Source organism: Notamacropus eugenii, chromosome 4 (genome assembly GCF_028372415.1).
Source record: "Notamacropus eugenii isolate mMacEug1 chromosome 4, mMacEug1.pri_v2, whole genome shotgun sequence".
Lineage (NCBI taxonomy): Eukaryota > Metazoa > Chordata > Mammalia > Diprotodontia > Macropodidae > Notamacropus > Notamacropus eugenii.
In genome coordinates this window covers 80,687,538-80,702,947 of record NC_092875.1, presented here as the reverse complement: position 1 = coordinate 80,702,947, position 15,410 = coordinate 80,687,538, and the positions used below count along the sequence as shown (strand labels likewise).

Below are 15,410 nucleotides of genomic sequence, written 5' to 3'. Positions count from 1 at the left end.
CTGAGGTCTCTTCTCACTCTAGATCTCTGATTCTCTGATATTCCTTTAAGGCTGTTAAAAATGGATTTTTTTAAGAGCCAAGAGTAGTCTGTTAAGAATTGGCACAACTTACTCCATTTTGTTCTGTATTTGCCATTTTGTTATGGATGACCCCTACATGAACTGCTGGTTTCCTTCACTGTCTTCTTTCCTCCCCTAATTGCTACAGAAAACATAAGCGCTACAAAGGAGAACCTCAACAGCTGAAGGATATATGCTCCCCTTTATCTTATCTCACAAGTGATGTCTGGTTCCCTTTGACTTCATGCAGCTAGCTATATTAACAAGGACACATTCCTTCTCTATCTCTTGTAACTGATGTACATTTTCCTTAACAAGCATACTATTTTTTTCTGTGTATAACCAGCTGCACTCTAACAGGTGGCCACTTTTTTTCTCTCTTTTGTCTCATGTAAAGTATAAATATTATTACCCAAATTGTAAGGGACACACATGTCCACCACTCTAGTGGAGCGTATCTCACTCTGAGTGAATAAAAACTTCACTGTCCTATCTCTGGCTTATGCTGGCTTATTGACAGAAGCTAATCGAATGAAACAAAAGAAAATTCACACAAGCAGACCAAGTTCAGGGTCCATATATTCATGAAGTCTTCCCTGATTTCCCTAGCTCAGTGTAATCTCTTCTGCCTCAGACTTTTGAAGAGCACTTTGTATCTCTTTTACCCCTGCCATGTTCTGTGTTGAATCATGCTTATGTCTTGCATCTCTCCTATTGTTAGGTTCTTGAGGGCAGGATATATATTATTTTTCATCTTTTTATCCTCTTGTAGTACCTTGTAGTACCTTCAGCATCTTGTAGTACCTTCTACTGAAAAACTATATGTATTTGTTGGATCTGTTGGAGAGTAGAGAGACAACATGGTATGGCAGAAAGTACACCAGATTTAGAGTCCAAGGACTTTGGTTCAAATTCTACCCTTTTTTAACCTGATACCTTTGTGACTTTTGGTGAAACATTTAGCTTCTTGGGTCCTCAGTTTCCTTATCTATGGAATGAGGTGATTACTGTACCCACAGTAGATCTATGTAAAGTAGTAAAGGAAAGATGAAAAACATTCCTGCAATCTGTTGAGCACCAGACTCCTCCCTTCTAGGAAAGAGGTGAAAAGCCATTCCATCAAGTCTCCAGCCTCATCTTCTGCCTTGGTGGAAAGGGAATAACACCATTCCCTCAGCTCTAAATACCTATTTCCTTGTCTGAACTGCATGATAGGAGACTTCAGTTATCTAAATATCAACTGGAGCTCTTTCTCTGTCCAAAACAGAGAAACTAATGAATTTTTGACTTGCTTTGATAATTATTTCATCTTTCAAAAGGTAGAAGAATCAATGAATGGAACTGCTGTTCTAGATCTGAGGAGGAACTCATTGTTGGGGTAGAATGGTGGGAACCTGGGAGTTTGGGGGCGATATGTGTGAGAGAAATGATCATTTCCTCTTATAATTTGTGACCAAAAAAGTAAGGGAAAGCAAGGTATAGTCTGACATGTATCCTAGATTTTAGTAGAAAAGATTTTAAAGAGTTAGAGAAGGAATATACAGAAAGTTCAGGAGAAATGGGAAGCTCCTAAAAGTGAAATTCTTAAAAAACAAAAACCCAACAATAGTAAACAAAGAGAAATAATTGTGATGACGAGGAAAAATAGGAGTTGTCTGAAGAGAACAATGTGGTTGCTGAGACAACTCATCAACAAACTTAGATTTTTAAAAGCTGTACAGAATAGTGAGGAAAAGGCAGTTACAGAAGACCACAAAAGCATGACCAAAAGCTCAGAATAGAAAAAAGGGCATTCGTGAGTTTTAGATATATTTGGGTAAAAAAGGAGCATCGTGGAGTGGTAGCTGGCCTTGAACTAGGAAGACCCAGGTTCAAACCCTGGCTATGACACATACTGTTTATGTGACCATGGGTAAATTAGTTAACCTCTCAGTGCCCTAGACAATGTTCTAAGACCACAAGTTCCAAATGAGTAGTTAATTTGCTTTGCCAGAGGGAGCATCTACATTGGATAAAATCATAAATCTAAAGCAAAAAAATATTAAGAAAAAGCAAAGGACAAAAGAAGGGATAGAACTTCTGCTTGGACTGGATGGTCTGAAAATAATGGATTGGGCTGCTTTCATTTTCTTCTAGTTTTTTTTTTCTGCCAAAGAGAATGATCTTTGGATTGGAAAGGAGGGGGAAAATGACTAAAGGGAGTTAAAAACTTAAGTAAGAGAAAATCTAATTGTCATTGATGAATTTACATTGCCAGGTCCACTATGAGCTACATTGTGGGGTCATAAAAGAACTGGCCAAGCTGTTGTCATTGATCTGCCATCTTGCATCTCCATGCTGTACCATGAGCCTGGATTACTCTCCTGTCTTACCTCCAACTCTTAGAATTCTTAGATTGTGTCAAGGCTCGATTTATGTACCACCTCCTACAGGACACCTAATCTGATTTATCTAGTTGTTAGTGTTCCTTTTTTCCTCAAATTGTTAGATATATACATATCTGTTTACATTAACTTAAACTTCTTGAGTGCAAGTTTAAAATTTTTTTTTGTCTTTGTATTTCCAGTACCTAACGCAGTGTCTTACACTTAGTAGTGTTTAATAAGTATTTCTTGGATTAGTTTGGATCTTTGAGAGATCATAGAGACTGGGAAAGCGAACAAGCATTTATTAAAGGCTTACTATATTCCAGGCATTGTCCTAAGCACTTTCTTAGAAAGGGAATTTTCTCAGTTTTTCACCTGTAGTGGTTTGCTGATACATTTTTAATCTGCCCACATGTTCACAGGCATCAAGAAATTCAGCACTTTTTGATATAACCTTCTCTAGAAATGTCCTTTTTTGAAGACAATCCCCTTGCTCTCAATCTTAGTCTCACAAACTGAAATAATAAGTAAAAAACCACAAATGTCACCTATTCTAGGTTACTTTACTCACCTTCATGTACTCTATGTTCTGGCCAGACTTGAGCCCCTAGTCATCAAAAAATTCACACTGGAGGGAGATCCCCTGGTGAAGCTCATGATTTCTCTTTTACAGTTTCCATTTTCAGAGGGATTTAATTACCTCTCTAGCACAGCTGAAGTATTACCATCATTACTCTGGACAGAATGCTTCTGTTAATGTTGCCTAAGATTACATTAGCTTTTTTAGCATTCACTCCACACTATTGATTCATGCTGAGCTTGCAGTCAACTAAAGTTTCTTTAAATCTTTAATGTTTTTTTCTGAAATCTGCATAATTCCAAATATATATACATTTTTTAAAAATGATGCATCTTAAATTTAATAATTTATTGTAAATTTGAGGTTTTTCTCCTGCATCAAAATTTTGATGGCACAATATTGTAATACATAATCATATAGTATTATATTGTAAACAAGTCATTACATGCACATATGTCTCCCATTGCACGTGAGACTTCCCACCAACTAACAATATGCTCACTTGCCAACAACACTTGCTTGTTAAGACCTGTTGGCAGATTTGACCACTGATTGTATACAACTTGCATTTTGTGTATTTATTTGGAAAATAATGTAATCACTACAACTCTAACTCATACAATAGATGAAACATGTATGAATGGTTTTTCAAAATTTTCTTCTCTTTTCTTCTTTCTTTATGCTTCTACTACCTCCTTATTTTTATTCAATGCCCCCGAATTGTACCTGAGGCTACTACCACCCCCCTGGATCTTTCTAGCATCCTCAAGGGGGAGGTATTGGGAACCTATGTATCAGAATTTGAGGCAACTGGCCTAGACAAATTACATCTCATGATATTTAAACAATTTTCCCAAGTAACTGTTGAGTTGCTGTCAGTAATCTCTGAGGAATTAGAGTTACTTTTTGTGTTTAATTTTTGATATGGTTTTTATTTTTATTTTTAAAAATCAATTTATTTGTTTTAAGTTTTCAACAATCGCTTCCATAAGTCTTAAATTTTCTCCCCCTCCCTAATTCCTCCCTCTCTGATATGGCATACAATCTTCTATGAGTTCTACACATACATTCTTATTAAACACATTTTCACATTAGTCATGTTGCGTAGATGAATTAAAACAAATGGGAGAAACCATGAGAACAAAACAAAACATAATACAAGAGAAAATAGTCTGCTTCACTCTGCATTCCAATTCTATAGTTCTTTTTCTGGATATGTATGGCATTTTGCCTCAAGAGTCCTTTGGGAATGTTTTAGGTCCTTGCATTGCTGTGAAGGGCTAAGTTTACCAGAAATAGTCCTCTCACATTGTGGCTACTACTATGTACAATGTTCTCCTAGTTCTGCTCATTTCACTCAGCATCAGTTCATATAAATCTTTCTAGACTTTTCTGAAGTCCTCCTGTTGATCATTTCTTATACCACAATGGTATTCCATTACATTCATGTACCACAACTTGTTCAGCCATTGCCCAATTGATGGGCATTCCCTTGATTTCCAGTTCTTGACCACCACAAAGAGAGCTGCTATAAATATTTTTGTACATGTGGGACCTTTCCCCTTTTTTATGATCTCTTTAGGATGCAGGCCTAAAGCAATATTTCTGGGTCAAAGGGTATACACATTTTTGTTGTCTTTTGGACATAGTTTCAAATTGCTCTCCAGAATGGTTGGATCAGCTCACAGCTCCACCAACAAAGAATTAGTGTTCCAATTTTCTTACATCTTCTCCAAAATTTATCATCTTCCTGTTTTGTCATGTTAGCCAATCTGATAGATATGATGAGTTACCTCAGAGTTGTTTTGATTTGCATCTCTCTAATCAATAGTGATTTAGAGCATTTTATCATATGACTATAGACAGCTTTAATTTCTTCATTTAAAAATGCTTGTTCATATCCTTTGCCCATTTATCAATTGGGGAATGACTTGCATTCTTTTTTTTTCTTGTTAAATAGTTGTTTATTGGAAAAAGTGGGCTGAGGAGGGGTCACTAGATTCACCAGAGAGCAACAACACTACACAAATTAGGAGTGATAGGAGAGGTCAGCACAAAGCTTTGGGATCTCAGCCTCTTCCTGGACTGTGAGGGATGACCTGGGAGTGTTAGGGCATACCCAGGTGGAAGGCCCTTGACTTAAGTTAGTAGGCATAGTTATAGATAAAGAGAGACTCACTGGGTGCAGCTCCTGACTTTCCACTTGGAGTATACTTGCCTTGAGCAGCTTGGCCCACTTAACATATTCCTCTTGGGAAGCCTTCACATTTTCCTTCATTCCACCCCAGGTCTTGAGGGCAGATGCCTGCAGGGCTCAGCCATAAGAGAAGGTCAGGGCCCATGGCTTGTGCAAAGGGCAGGTATTGATGGCATTGAGGTTGATAGAGGCATCTTCTTCACTCTGACCCCCAGAGAGGAAGGTGATACCAGTGACTGGAGCAGGCATAGTCTGGCAAAGGGCAGTTACAATTGCCATTGCAATCTCCTCATATGAGTATTTCTGGGTACAGGCATGGCCAGGGGTGACCATGTTAGGTTTCAGCAAGGTCCCTTCTAGACAGACATGGTGGTCACTCAGAGTTTTGTAGACAGCAGCCAGGACCTTCTCAGTGACATATTGACAACACTTCAGATCATGTTCTCTATCAGGAAGGATCTCAGGCTCCACGATGGGGACAATGCCATTCTGCTGGCAAATGCTAGCATATCAGACCAGCACATTGGCATTCTCCATGATGGCAAGTGGGGAAGGTGTATTATCCCCAGTCTTCAGTACACAATGCCACTTGGCAAAGTCAGTTCCATCCTTCTTATACTGGGCACAGCACTCACTCAGCCCATCCAGATTTTGAGTCTTGCCATTGGTCCCTGCCAGAGGCACTATACCTTTGTCCACCTTGATGCCCACAATGCCACCCTTATCCTTTATGACTTTGGGGAAGGGATGACCATCATCAGCTTTCTGGTAGAGTGTCTCATGGAAAAGGATAACACCTCCAATACAGGAGTTCACTCGATCATCTACTGTCAGAAGCAACTGCCTATAGAGGCGCCAATTTTCCTCTGTGTTCTCACTCCCAATGGACTGCAGTCGCTTTGCAATGCTACCAGTGGACTCATCTGCTGCCAAGATTCCCTTTCCTGGAGCAACAATTTGGTGAGCTGTATCAGACAGTTCTTTCTTTTGCTGTGGTGTCAATGCTGGGTATTGGTGAGACATGTTTTCCTTGGTTGTGCTGGTAGTTTCTGGCAGAAAGTAGACATCTTATGGTCGAGAACTGAACTTCTGCGCTTTCCGAATCTGAACATTGCCTATTGAACTCAGGAGGGTCGAATGACTTGTATTCTTGTAAATTTCACTCAATTCTCTGTATATTTTAGAAACGAGGCCTTTGTCACAGACACTAGTTGTAAAAATTCTTTCCCAGTTTTCTGCTTCCCTCTTAATCTTGGTTGCATTGGGTTTGTTTATGCAAGAACTTTTCAATTTAATGTAATCAAAATTATCCATTTTGCATTTTATAATGTTCTCTCTCTCTTGTTTAGTCATAAATTTCTCCATTCTCCATAAATCTGCAAATACACTATCCCTTGCTCCCCTAATATGTCTATAATATCAGCCTTTATACCTAGATCATGTATGTGTTTGGACTTTATTCTTGTGTACAGTGTCAGGCATTGGGGAATTATGGTTAACAAGACAGCTACCTCAAGACAGGAGATAGATTTTCCCTTTAATTTCCAAAATGATGATAGAATATGAAAACTACAGCTTGACTTGATTTTGTGGTAAAATTCCAGGCCCACCATTAAAAGGTAGGAAAAACTATGGTGAGAGAGCATACCAGACTTACTAATTTTTTAAATTAATATCATTACTAGACTACAGTTGAATGTCCAAGTTCAAAGAGTATTCCATGATCAATGTCAACATGGAGGTAAGTCTCTAGAGTAGAGCTTCACAGTTCTGTCCTTGCCTATGAAATTTTTAGCTGTCATAGAACCAGGAATGGTTCTCAGCTAACATGCTGAGTGTTAGAATTGTAATCCGAAAATTGTAATCTTAACAAGCTGGAATTATGGGTTGATTTGACAGCAGACATTTGCATAATACTTTAAAGTTAGCAAAGTAAAGACTCTTTGTATGTACATTATTTCATCTGAATCTCATAATGACTCTGTAAGACAGATGTATTTTTTATCACCCCCACTTTATGGGTGTGGAAATGTGAAAAGAAGACTTAAGTAATTTTCCCACTGTCACACACCTAATAAGTGTCTGAAGTAGGATTTGAACTCATGTCTTCCTTACTCTAATAAGATTAAGTAGGAAAGAAGGAAAGGGAAGATGTGGTTAGGCAGCAGTTCATATGAAAAAGAACTGGAGGTTTTGGTGAACTACAGGTTTTATGCAAATTAAGAGTGAGATATAGCAGACACATTAAGATGTATTCATAGAAGAATAATGATTAGAACCAGGGTGGTGAGAGTCCTGTTGTGTCTGTCCTGGTCAGACCATATATGAAGTAGGGTGGTGAGAGAAGTTGAAATCTTGCCATACAAGGATATGTTGAAGAAACTAAGGAGATTTAATCTAAGGAAGAGAAGGCAGAACGATTGTCTTTAAAAATTTGAAAGACTGTCATTAGAAGAAAGTAGACCTATTCTGCTTGAGCCCAAATACATTTTGTGAAATCAGTGTCCAGAGTGTGTGTCAACTGTCGTTATGGATGGCTGCTCTACATGGGGTTTGGAAGATTAACAAATACTCCTCCAAACAATAAGAAAGGCTCCTGGAGCAATCTGAGGAGCAACAGACCTATTTCATGTCTTTACCAGAGAAGGGTAAGAGACAATATTTGCACATCTAAATATATACAAAATATGTACAAATTAATTTTGGGGATGAGGCCCTAATGACTGTTGGGGATCAGGGAAGGCTCCATGTAGGAGGTGACATTTGAGTTGAACTCTGAAGGAAACTAGGGATTTTAGGAGGCAGAGGTCAGGAGGAAGTGAATTCCAGACAGGGTAGACAGCTAATGAAAAGGACAAAGACACAGAGATGGTACAATGGACTGTTTTGTGTGATGGAAGGCCAATTTGGTAGGGCTGGAGAATACCTGAAAGCATCAGAAATCCTAACTATAACTATATCAGATAATGTTTTTTATTTCTCTAATCTTTCTAAAGATTTTCTTTGTCTTACATGTAACTTTTTATCTACACAGTGATCTCTCCAGTAACCGTAATTACTTTGAACTTTGTCTGAGGGACTCTGCTTAGTGACCAGCTAAGCACACAATGGATGTTAAAGAAGTATGTGTTTGATGACTGAAGGAAAAGTTCTCACTCACTCACCTGTGATGTTACTGCTACAAATTTCTTTCCCTACAGCTGCCTGGTCGTCTAAGACCCACAGCTCTTCCTCACACTCCTGTTGGAAAAATCATATTGAGTTTGGGTGCTAGAAATACTGCTCATGGGGAAGAAAACAGGACCTGATATTTGTATAGGATGTACAGAGGTGTCCTGAGTTTAGTCCCACCCCTTTGTTAGGCTGATAGGCCTGCAGAGTATCTGACTGTCTGTAGGACCTAAACTTACTCCAGGGGAACAGCCTTCATCTGCTAATTATTCTTATTAGATCAGAAAACATGCAGTCCCTGTTCTAGGGCTGAGAATCAGACACTAATTTCTTCCACTTTTGGCTGAGCTTTCCTGCTGCTCTAGATCTGAATAGGAACCACTTCTGTGTATCAAAGTATGTGTCTGGTCTGTCACCTTTCATGTGACCTGACATCCTTTGCTGTGACTTCAACTTCTGTCTTCTCCCCCAAACCCCATAAAATTGAGGACTGTTGGTTCTTTTTTCACCTGAATAATATGTTATCTGCCACACCCTCCATGGTTTCCAAGCCTATTTGAGATTGACATTATGTCTGTAGAAAACAGTTAAGAAAAGAGAGACAATATCTAGAAAAGCATGGAAAGACCTAGGGACTTGTTAGAAGGGCCTCAAATCTGAGTTCTCTGAAGAGAGAGAAGGATGCTATAAAGCAGTTGGTTATCTGGACATGGGGGGAAATTCATTGATGTGTGCTCTTCCCACTGGGAAGGTGGGAAGTTTCTATTTATATCTGTACTGTCCAGAATAGACTTTCTAATGACGCTTGGTCTATTTGGAACAAAAAGTTGAAATACCTCATCTTGGAGCAGAATAATAGGATGTTAGATTTTTAAAGTTGATTGTTGTTTGTCGTTTAGTCATTTTTCAGTCAAATTTGATTCTTTGTGATCCATTTTGGGGTTTTCACAACAAAGATACAAGATTGGTTTGGTATTTCCTTCTCCAACTCATTTTACAGATGAGGAAACTGAGGCAAACAGGCTTAAGTAACTTACAAAGGTTCCATAATAAGTGTCTGAGGCCTGATTTGAACTCAGAAAGAGCAGTCTTCCTAATTCCAGGCCCAGCATTCTATCCACTTTTCCACCTAGCTCCCCTCTTAAAATTATCTTAAAATTAAAGAGATAAAACTCCTTTAATTTTACAGATCAGGAAACTGAGGCAGAGAGAGGTTTGTGCATAGCCTTGATGCTTTGGATAGGGATTGAACTACATGACCTAGTACTTTCACAAGTTCACTCCAAATTAGAGATTCTATAATTTTAAAGCTGAAAGAGACCTTAGATCTACCATCTAGTCTGATTTTGTAATTGTACAGATGAAGAAACAGAAGCTTAGAAGTCAAGTGCCTTATCCAAGCTCACACTGTAAGTCAGGGGCAGATTTAGAATTTGAACTCAAGTCTTCTGACTCCAAGTTCAGTGCTCTGTGACTTGCCTGAAGTCACATTTAATAAGTTAATGAGAAAACTTGGGACTAGAATAATAGGAGCATAGATTTAAAGCTGGAGTGGATCTCAGAGACCCTCTAGTCCAACATGTGACTTTTACAGATGATGTAATTGTGGCCCAAGAGAGTGTAAGTGACTCACCCAAGGTCACATAGGTGTTACATGTCAGAGGCAGGATATGAACGTAGGGGACTCCTCTGACTCTAAATCCTGTGTACTTTCCATTGTGCCACTCTGAATCTAGGTCGTCTGACTTTTGGCCCAGCATTCTTTAAGCACAATAAGCTCAGAGACGAATTTAGATTAATAAATTCTTCTATTAAATTGTAAATACTTCTTTGGAAATTTAACCCATTTACATATTAATATGTTATAGATAGTCTAAATGAAATAGGACATACTAAGAGAATGGAAGAGAACTGAGAGACTGATGTAGGGGATAAGAAGTAGATAACCTTAGAATATGTGACACCTGAGGAACAGTCAGACCTATAGGCAGTGCCACTCTCACCTTGGATAAGAATAGTAATCTCTGAACTTGAATCCTTATCCCAAAGTCTGATCTGTCAAAGGAAAGCCTTAACTAGAGAAACCACATTCCATAATTCTCCATCATCATTTTCCTGTAGAGGCACCTCTGAGCAGGGCCTAAGTAGCCCTACTCCTCCTGGGTAAGGTACACAGCCATGTCCTTCAAAATCGCTGAATCCTGAAACAAGACATCCCTGCTTCAGCACCATGGATAGTGCTCAGGGAGATGAAACTGGAGCTGATGGTGTCAAGGTTCTAAGTATGTGAGTGTCAGTATATGGTGAAAAGAATTGTCTTTCGTTAACTTTGGCTGGGGGGAAAAATAAGTGTCAAGTGGAATTATATTTCTCTCTAATAAAAGCTGAAAATATAATGCTATCTTTTTGAGAATTTTTTGTTCTTTTCTTGGAAAGAGGAAGCTTCTTAGAGACTACTGGGGAAATTGAGCAATCAGGTGTCCTTATTGAGTGAGTCATTGACTGACTGAATGAAGCCTGTGTAAAGCTTCAGTTCAGGTCTAGAGCACTCATGTGAGCAAATTTCAAAGTTTTAGATGGCATGGAATGAATGCATCTAAGACTAGAGAGCTTTAGCTAGAGTAGAGGTGTCAAACATCAAATAGCTCACAACACTCCTGAGTAAGGCTAAAACTAGATTAAAATGTGACTAATTGTGACTTCAGAGGATTGATAGGGAAGCAGGCCTCTTACTTCTTGGCAGTAAGGTGATAAGCCCTAGGTGCAGAATGACATACATTTGCAGACAGCCAACATTTTGATGTCAAGTGTTTCACTTGACTGTATTTATTACAAAGGAGAATTCTAGTGAGGAGAGGGAGTAATATTCTGAAATGACAGCATTTTTCTTAAACAGCATCAATAAAATATTTTAAAAAAATAAACATGTGCCAGGGATTTGTGCTGAAGGGGAATGGAAAAGAGAGGGAAGTTTTCATTTCCAAGGCATACTCAACAGAGCTCCTTAAGCTAAAGTCCAGCCAATGCTCCCTTGACATGAATGAAGACCAACTAATGGTGACCAAGTTTCTGCCAGCCAAGTCTCAGGTAAGTTGACCTTCCTAAGATCTCATTGCTGCTGTGGTTTCATTTGGCCTTAGCTCTTGCTTTTTGTTAGGAGCTTCTTGGCCCAATAATCTTATTCCTTGTTCCCTGATTAATTATGGACTATCTATTCCCTCTGGCTTCAATCATTCTTCTCTTTTCCAAGACCTAAGTGCATATTCTTTGTCATGGGAGTGTAATATAATGATCTTCTTGTTGCATTACTCTAGCAACTCTGTACTGCTATAATATGCAATTATGGAAGATCTTACTGTTTTTACTCTGAATTTGTAGTCCATCTTATATCCTATATGACAGTAAAAGAGTTCTTGGACTTGTCATCTACCAGCTGGTAGTTATGTATTCATGTTTGGAATTAGGTTCCTAAAGTAATGCAATAAGAAGATTTGTTATATTAAAAAAGAAATGGCAACATTGCCTGCCCTGGTTAGAGAAATTTGCTCTGAAAGGAAGAAGCAGGGATAGTTATAACAGCGTCAAGACTGATCCTCCAGGCCTAAGCAACACAGATGTAACAGGAGAAAGCATCCTTAGTTCCATTTGATTTTGTATAATAGGATATCACAGCCAGCCTCAGAGTTAACCAGGTGGAAATTTTTTTTGTATGGAAAATTGAGTCGAGGGTCCTATCTTAGTTTTCCCAAGGTTGTCCCCAACTCTTCCCTAAGGACAGTTGTCCATGGGTAGCTGTTCACATATCTCAACTCCCCTTGAGTTGGTGGCGCTTGTCTTGAAGTGGTGAAACACTGGCTTAATGACATAAACATCCCTGACAGTGCAGCTCAAAAAGAGATTCCGAGTCCCCAAAGACTTTACCTTGAACAGCAGAGTCTCACTAATCATGGCTTAGGACTGGGTGCAATTACTATTATTCTCATGTTGTTGCAGTAAGTTAGCAAAAGTCTGCCAAGCCTCACACACAGGAAAAGTTTCACTCAATATCCTTTTCTTCTTCCCTTTCTCTTCAAGTTTAAACTTATTCCGGTGAAAAAGCAATCATTAGAAATCAATAAAATAATCACATTCTCTAATTCCATGTAGTGAGTATATGATTGTTTGCATGCGTCCACGCACACATATACACAAATAGAAAACCACTAATTACTGTAAATCTCCAGAGGAATGATACAGTGTTGTAATTTTCACAAGTGATAGCCAAATAGTCTTAAAAGAAACATTCTTTACTAGGGTAGGTCCCTACCCCTCTTTATTTTACAAGGAGTGGAAGAGCAGATTCCATATTCTCAATAAACCAATTCATTGTTTAGAAGTTTCTCAACATTTATGACCTTGCCCAGGCAGATAGTCCCAAGAAACTTGGCAAGTTAAACAACAAGGAGATGGTGGTGTCCTCAACGGAAGTTGGAAAGAGGGGAAGGTTTGGGGGAAAGGTAATGAGTTCAGCTTTAGACACATTGAGTTGGAGACGTCGGGGGAGACTGAGTTTGAAACGCTCAGCAGGCAGCTGGTGATGGGTCGTGGCCACATAGACCATGAGCCGTCTGCACAGCCGTGAGAGACGTTGGACAGTAGATAAGGTTCCCCAGAGAATGTAGTGGAAGAGGAGAAAGCGGCCCGGGCACTTTCTTGCTGTACTAATCTAGCTGTTCAGTTATTGTCATGTCTGACTCTAAGTGACCTCGGTAACCATAGCACGCTAATACGTCCAAGGGGTTTTCTTGGCAAAGATACGGGGGTGGTTTCTCCAGTGGATTAAGGTCAAGGAAGGTGAAGTGACTTCCCCAGGGTCACACAGCTAAGTGTCTGAGGCTGAATTTGAACTCAGGTCTTCCTGACTCCAGGCCCGGAGCTCTGTCTACTGAGCCACCTCCATCTCTTTTTTAAAACGAGTTGACGCTGGGCCCATGGGCAGGTACCACGGGAACTGAGTTCCAGTCACTTGACTGTCACTATAGTTGACCCTCGGAGGTAGCACTCCAAGGGCACAGAAGCCCCTACCGGCTTGACGCCGTCCGGAGGGTCTTTTTCTTTTTCTGGGTCAAAGGGGACGGAACCTGTAACAGGGAGGAGACCAGGAGGAAGCTGGGTCAGGGAGGGCAAGCTTCCAGCAGTCCAGAGCAAAGAGAGGATCCCGAGTAACCATAGAGAGGGCAAGTCCGCTGAACGGCTAGAGCGGCAGGAGGGAGCCCGGAGGAGGGGCAGAATCCGGCCTCTCTAGCCGTGGGTAGTGAATGTCTCCCAAAGAGATAGCCCATGCTGCCATTACGGGGCTGACCCGCAGAGATTGGTGACCAATGGCGGGATGAGTGTGCGGGTCCAGGCCTCAGTTTTCCCCTCTGTGGTTCGGGAGAGGGAGTGGGCTCGGTGATCTCTAAGAGCTGTGTTCCTCGGGCTCCCTCACCTGGTTCCTCCTATCCTATAATCATTTCACCTGCACCGCGATTCGGACCCAAGGACGATGAAGATAATTATTATATTATCATTATTAATGAATGACGTTTATTATATGACATAACTAACTATGGCATATTATAATCATAGGTTGCATTTATGAAAAGTGCTTACAAATATCTCATTTGATCCTCATCACGACCCTGGGTGGTGGTTGCCATTATTATACTTATTTTACAAATGAGGAAACTGAGGCAAAGCAGAGGTCAAGTAACTTGCTCAGGGTCACACAGCTAGTAAGTATCTGAGGTTGAATTTGAACTCCAGTCTTCCTGACTCCAGATACACTGGCAGGAGGAGGAGGTCTTGGGGACTGGCCATCTTATGACCCACATAATAGTGATGGTTCAAGGGGTTGAAGAGAGGGTGAGTGCTGAGCACACCCAGACAACTGGTGTAAGCAACAGAAATTTGGCAGCCAATAGAAAGGAAGAAATGGGATGGTTGTGGGATGTGATAAAAAGGAGGATCAGAGGATATGAACAGGCATTTTTTTAGTAAAGAAATAAAAATTACATAAATGCTATAAATCATTATTGATTTGAGAAATGCAAATTAAAACAACTTTGAGATGTCGTCTTGAACGTATCAGATTTGCTAAAATGATAGAAGAGGAAAATGGCAAATGTTGGAGGGGGTGCAGAAAAACGGAGACACCAATTCACTGTGGAACACTGAATTGATCCAGCCATTGTGGAGAGCAATCTGGAATTATGCCCAAAGAGTTATAAAACTTTGTATACTCTTTGATCCAGCAATACCACTATTAAATCTGTTTCCCAAGGTGATAAAGGAAAAAGGAAAAGAACTTAGATGTTTTAAAATGTTTATAGCAGCTCTGTGTGATAGCAAAGAACCAGAAATTGAGGGGACATCCATCAACTGGGGAATGACTAAACAAGTCGTGCCATATGATTGTGATGGGATACTGCTGTGCTAAAAGAAATGATGGGCTGGTTGATTTTAGAAAAATATGGAAAGACTTGCGTGTGAACTAATGAATAGTGAAATGAGCAAAACCACAAGAATGTTGTACAGAGTGCGGCAATATTGTTCTAAAAACAACTCTGAATAAGTCATTTTGAGTATTATAAATACCCAAATCAACTACAGAGACCTATAAAAGACATTGCTATCCACCCCCAGAGAAAGAACTGACAAATAGAAATATGTGTAGTATGGTTTTACATGTATGTACGTATTTGTGTCTAATGGTAGCCTTTTCCAGGGTAGAGTGGGGAAGGAGGGAGAAGAAAAAGGACATAGCAGAGAACAAAGGAAAACTTAAAAGGAAGCACAGAAAAGCAGGGTAGCTTTTGAAAGTGGTGTGTAGTATTTATTACATAGTTTTTCAAAAAAGTAAACATTGTGAAATGGAAATTCATGGTTTTATATTGAATCTTCTTTTTAAGTTGTGTGTGTACATGGAGATGTTCTCTCTTTTTTTTTTTTGTCTTTTTGTATTTAAGTTCAACATGAATACAAATGAAGAAAAAAAGGGCAGGGAAAGGTTAGTTTT

General features: G+C 39.6%; 1 protein-coding gene and 2 pseudogenes across 1 annotated transcript in view; 1 reads left to right on the top strand and 2 right to left on the bottom strand.

Annotated features, from left to right (window-relative positions):
- The window catches only part of LOC140500164 (uncharacterized), a 70,037-nt gene that overhangs the window by 27,622 nt on the left and 27,005 nt on the right, over positions 1 to 15,410 (bottom strand). The window lies entirely within an intron of this gene.
- The window catches only part of LOC140500179 (uncharacterized), a 36,666-nt pseudogene that overhangs the window by 6,879 nt on the left and 14,377 nt on the right, over positions 1 to 15,410 (top strand).
- LOC140500174 (fructose-bisphosphate aldolase A pseudogene) lies at positions 5,100 to 6,226 on the bottom strand (annotated as a pseudogene).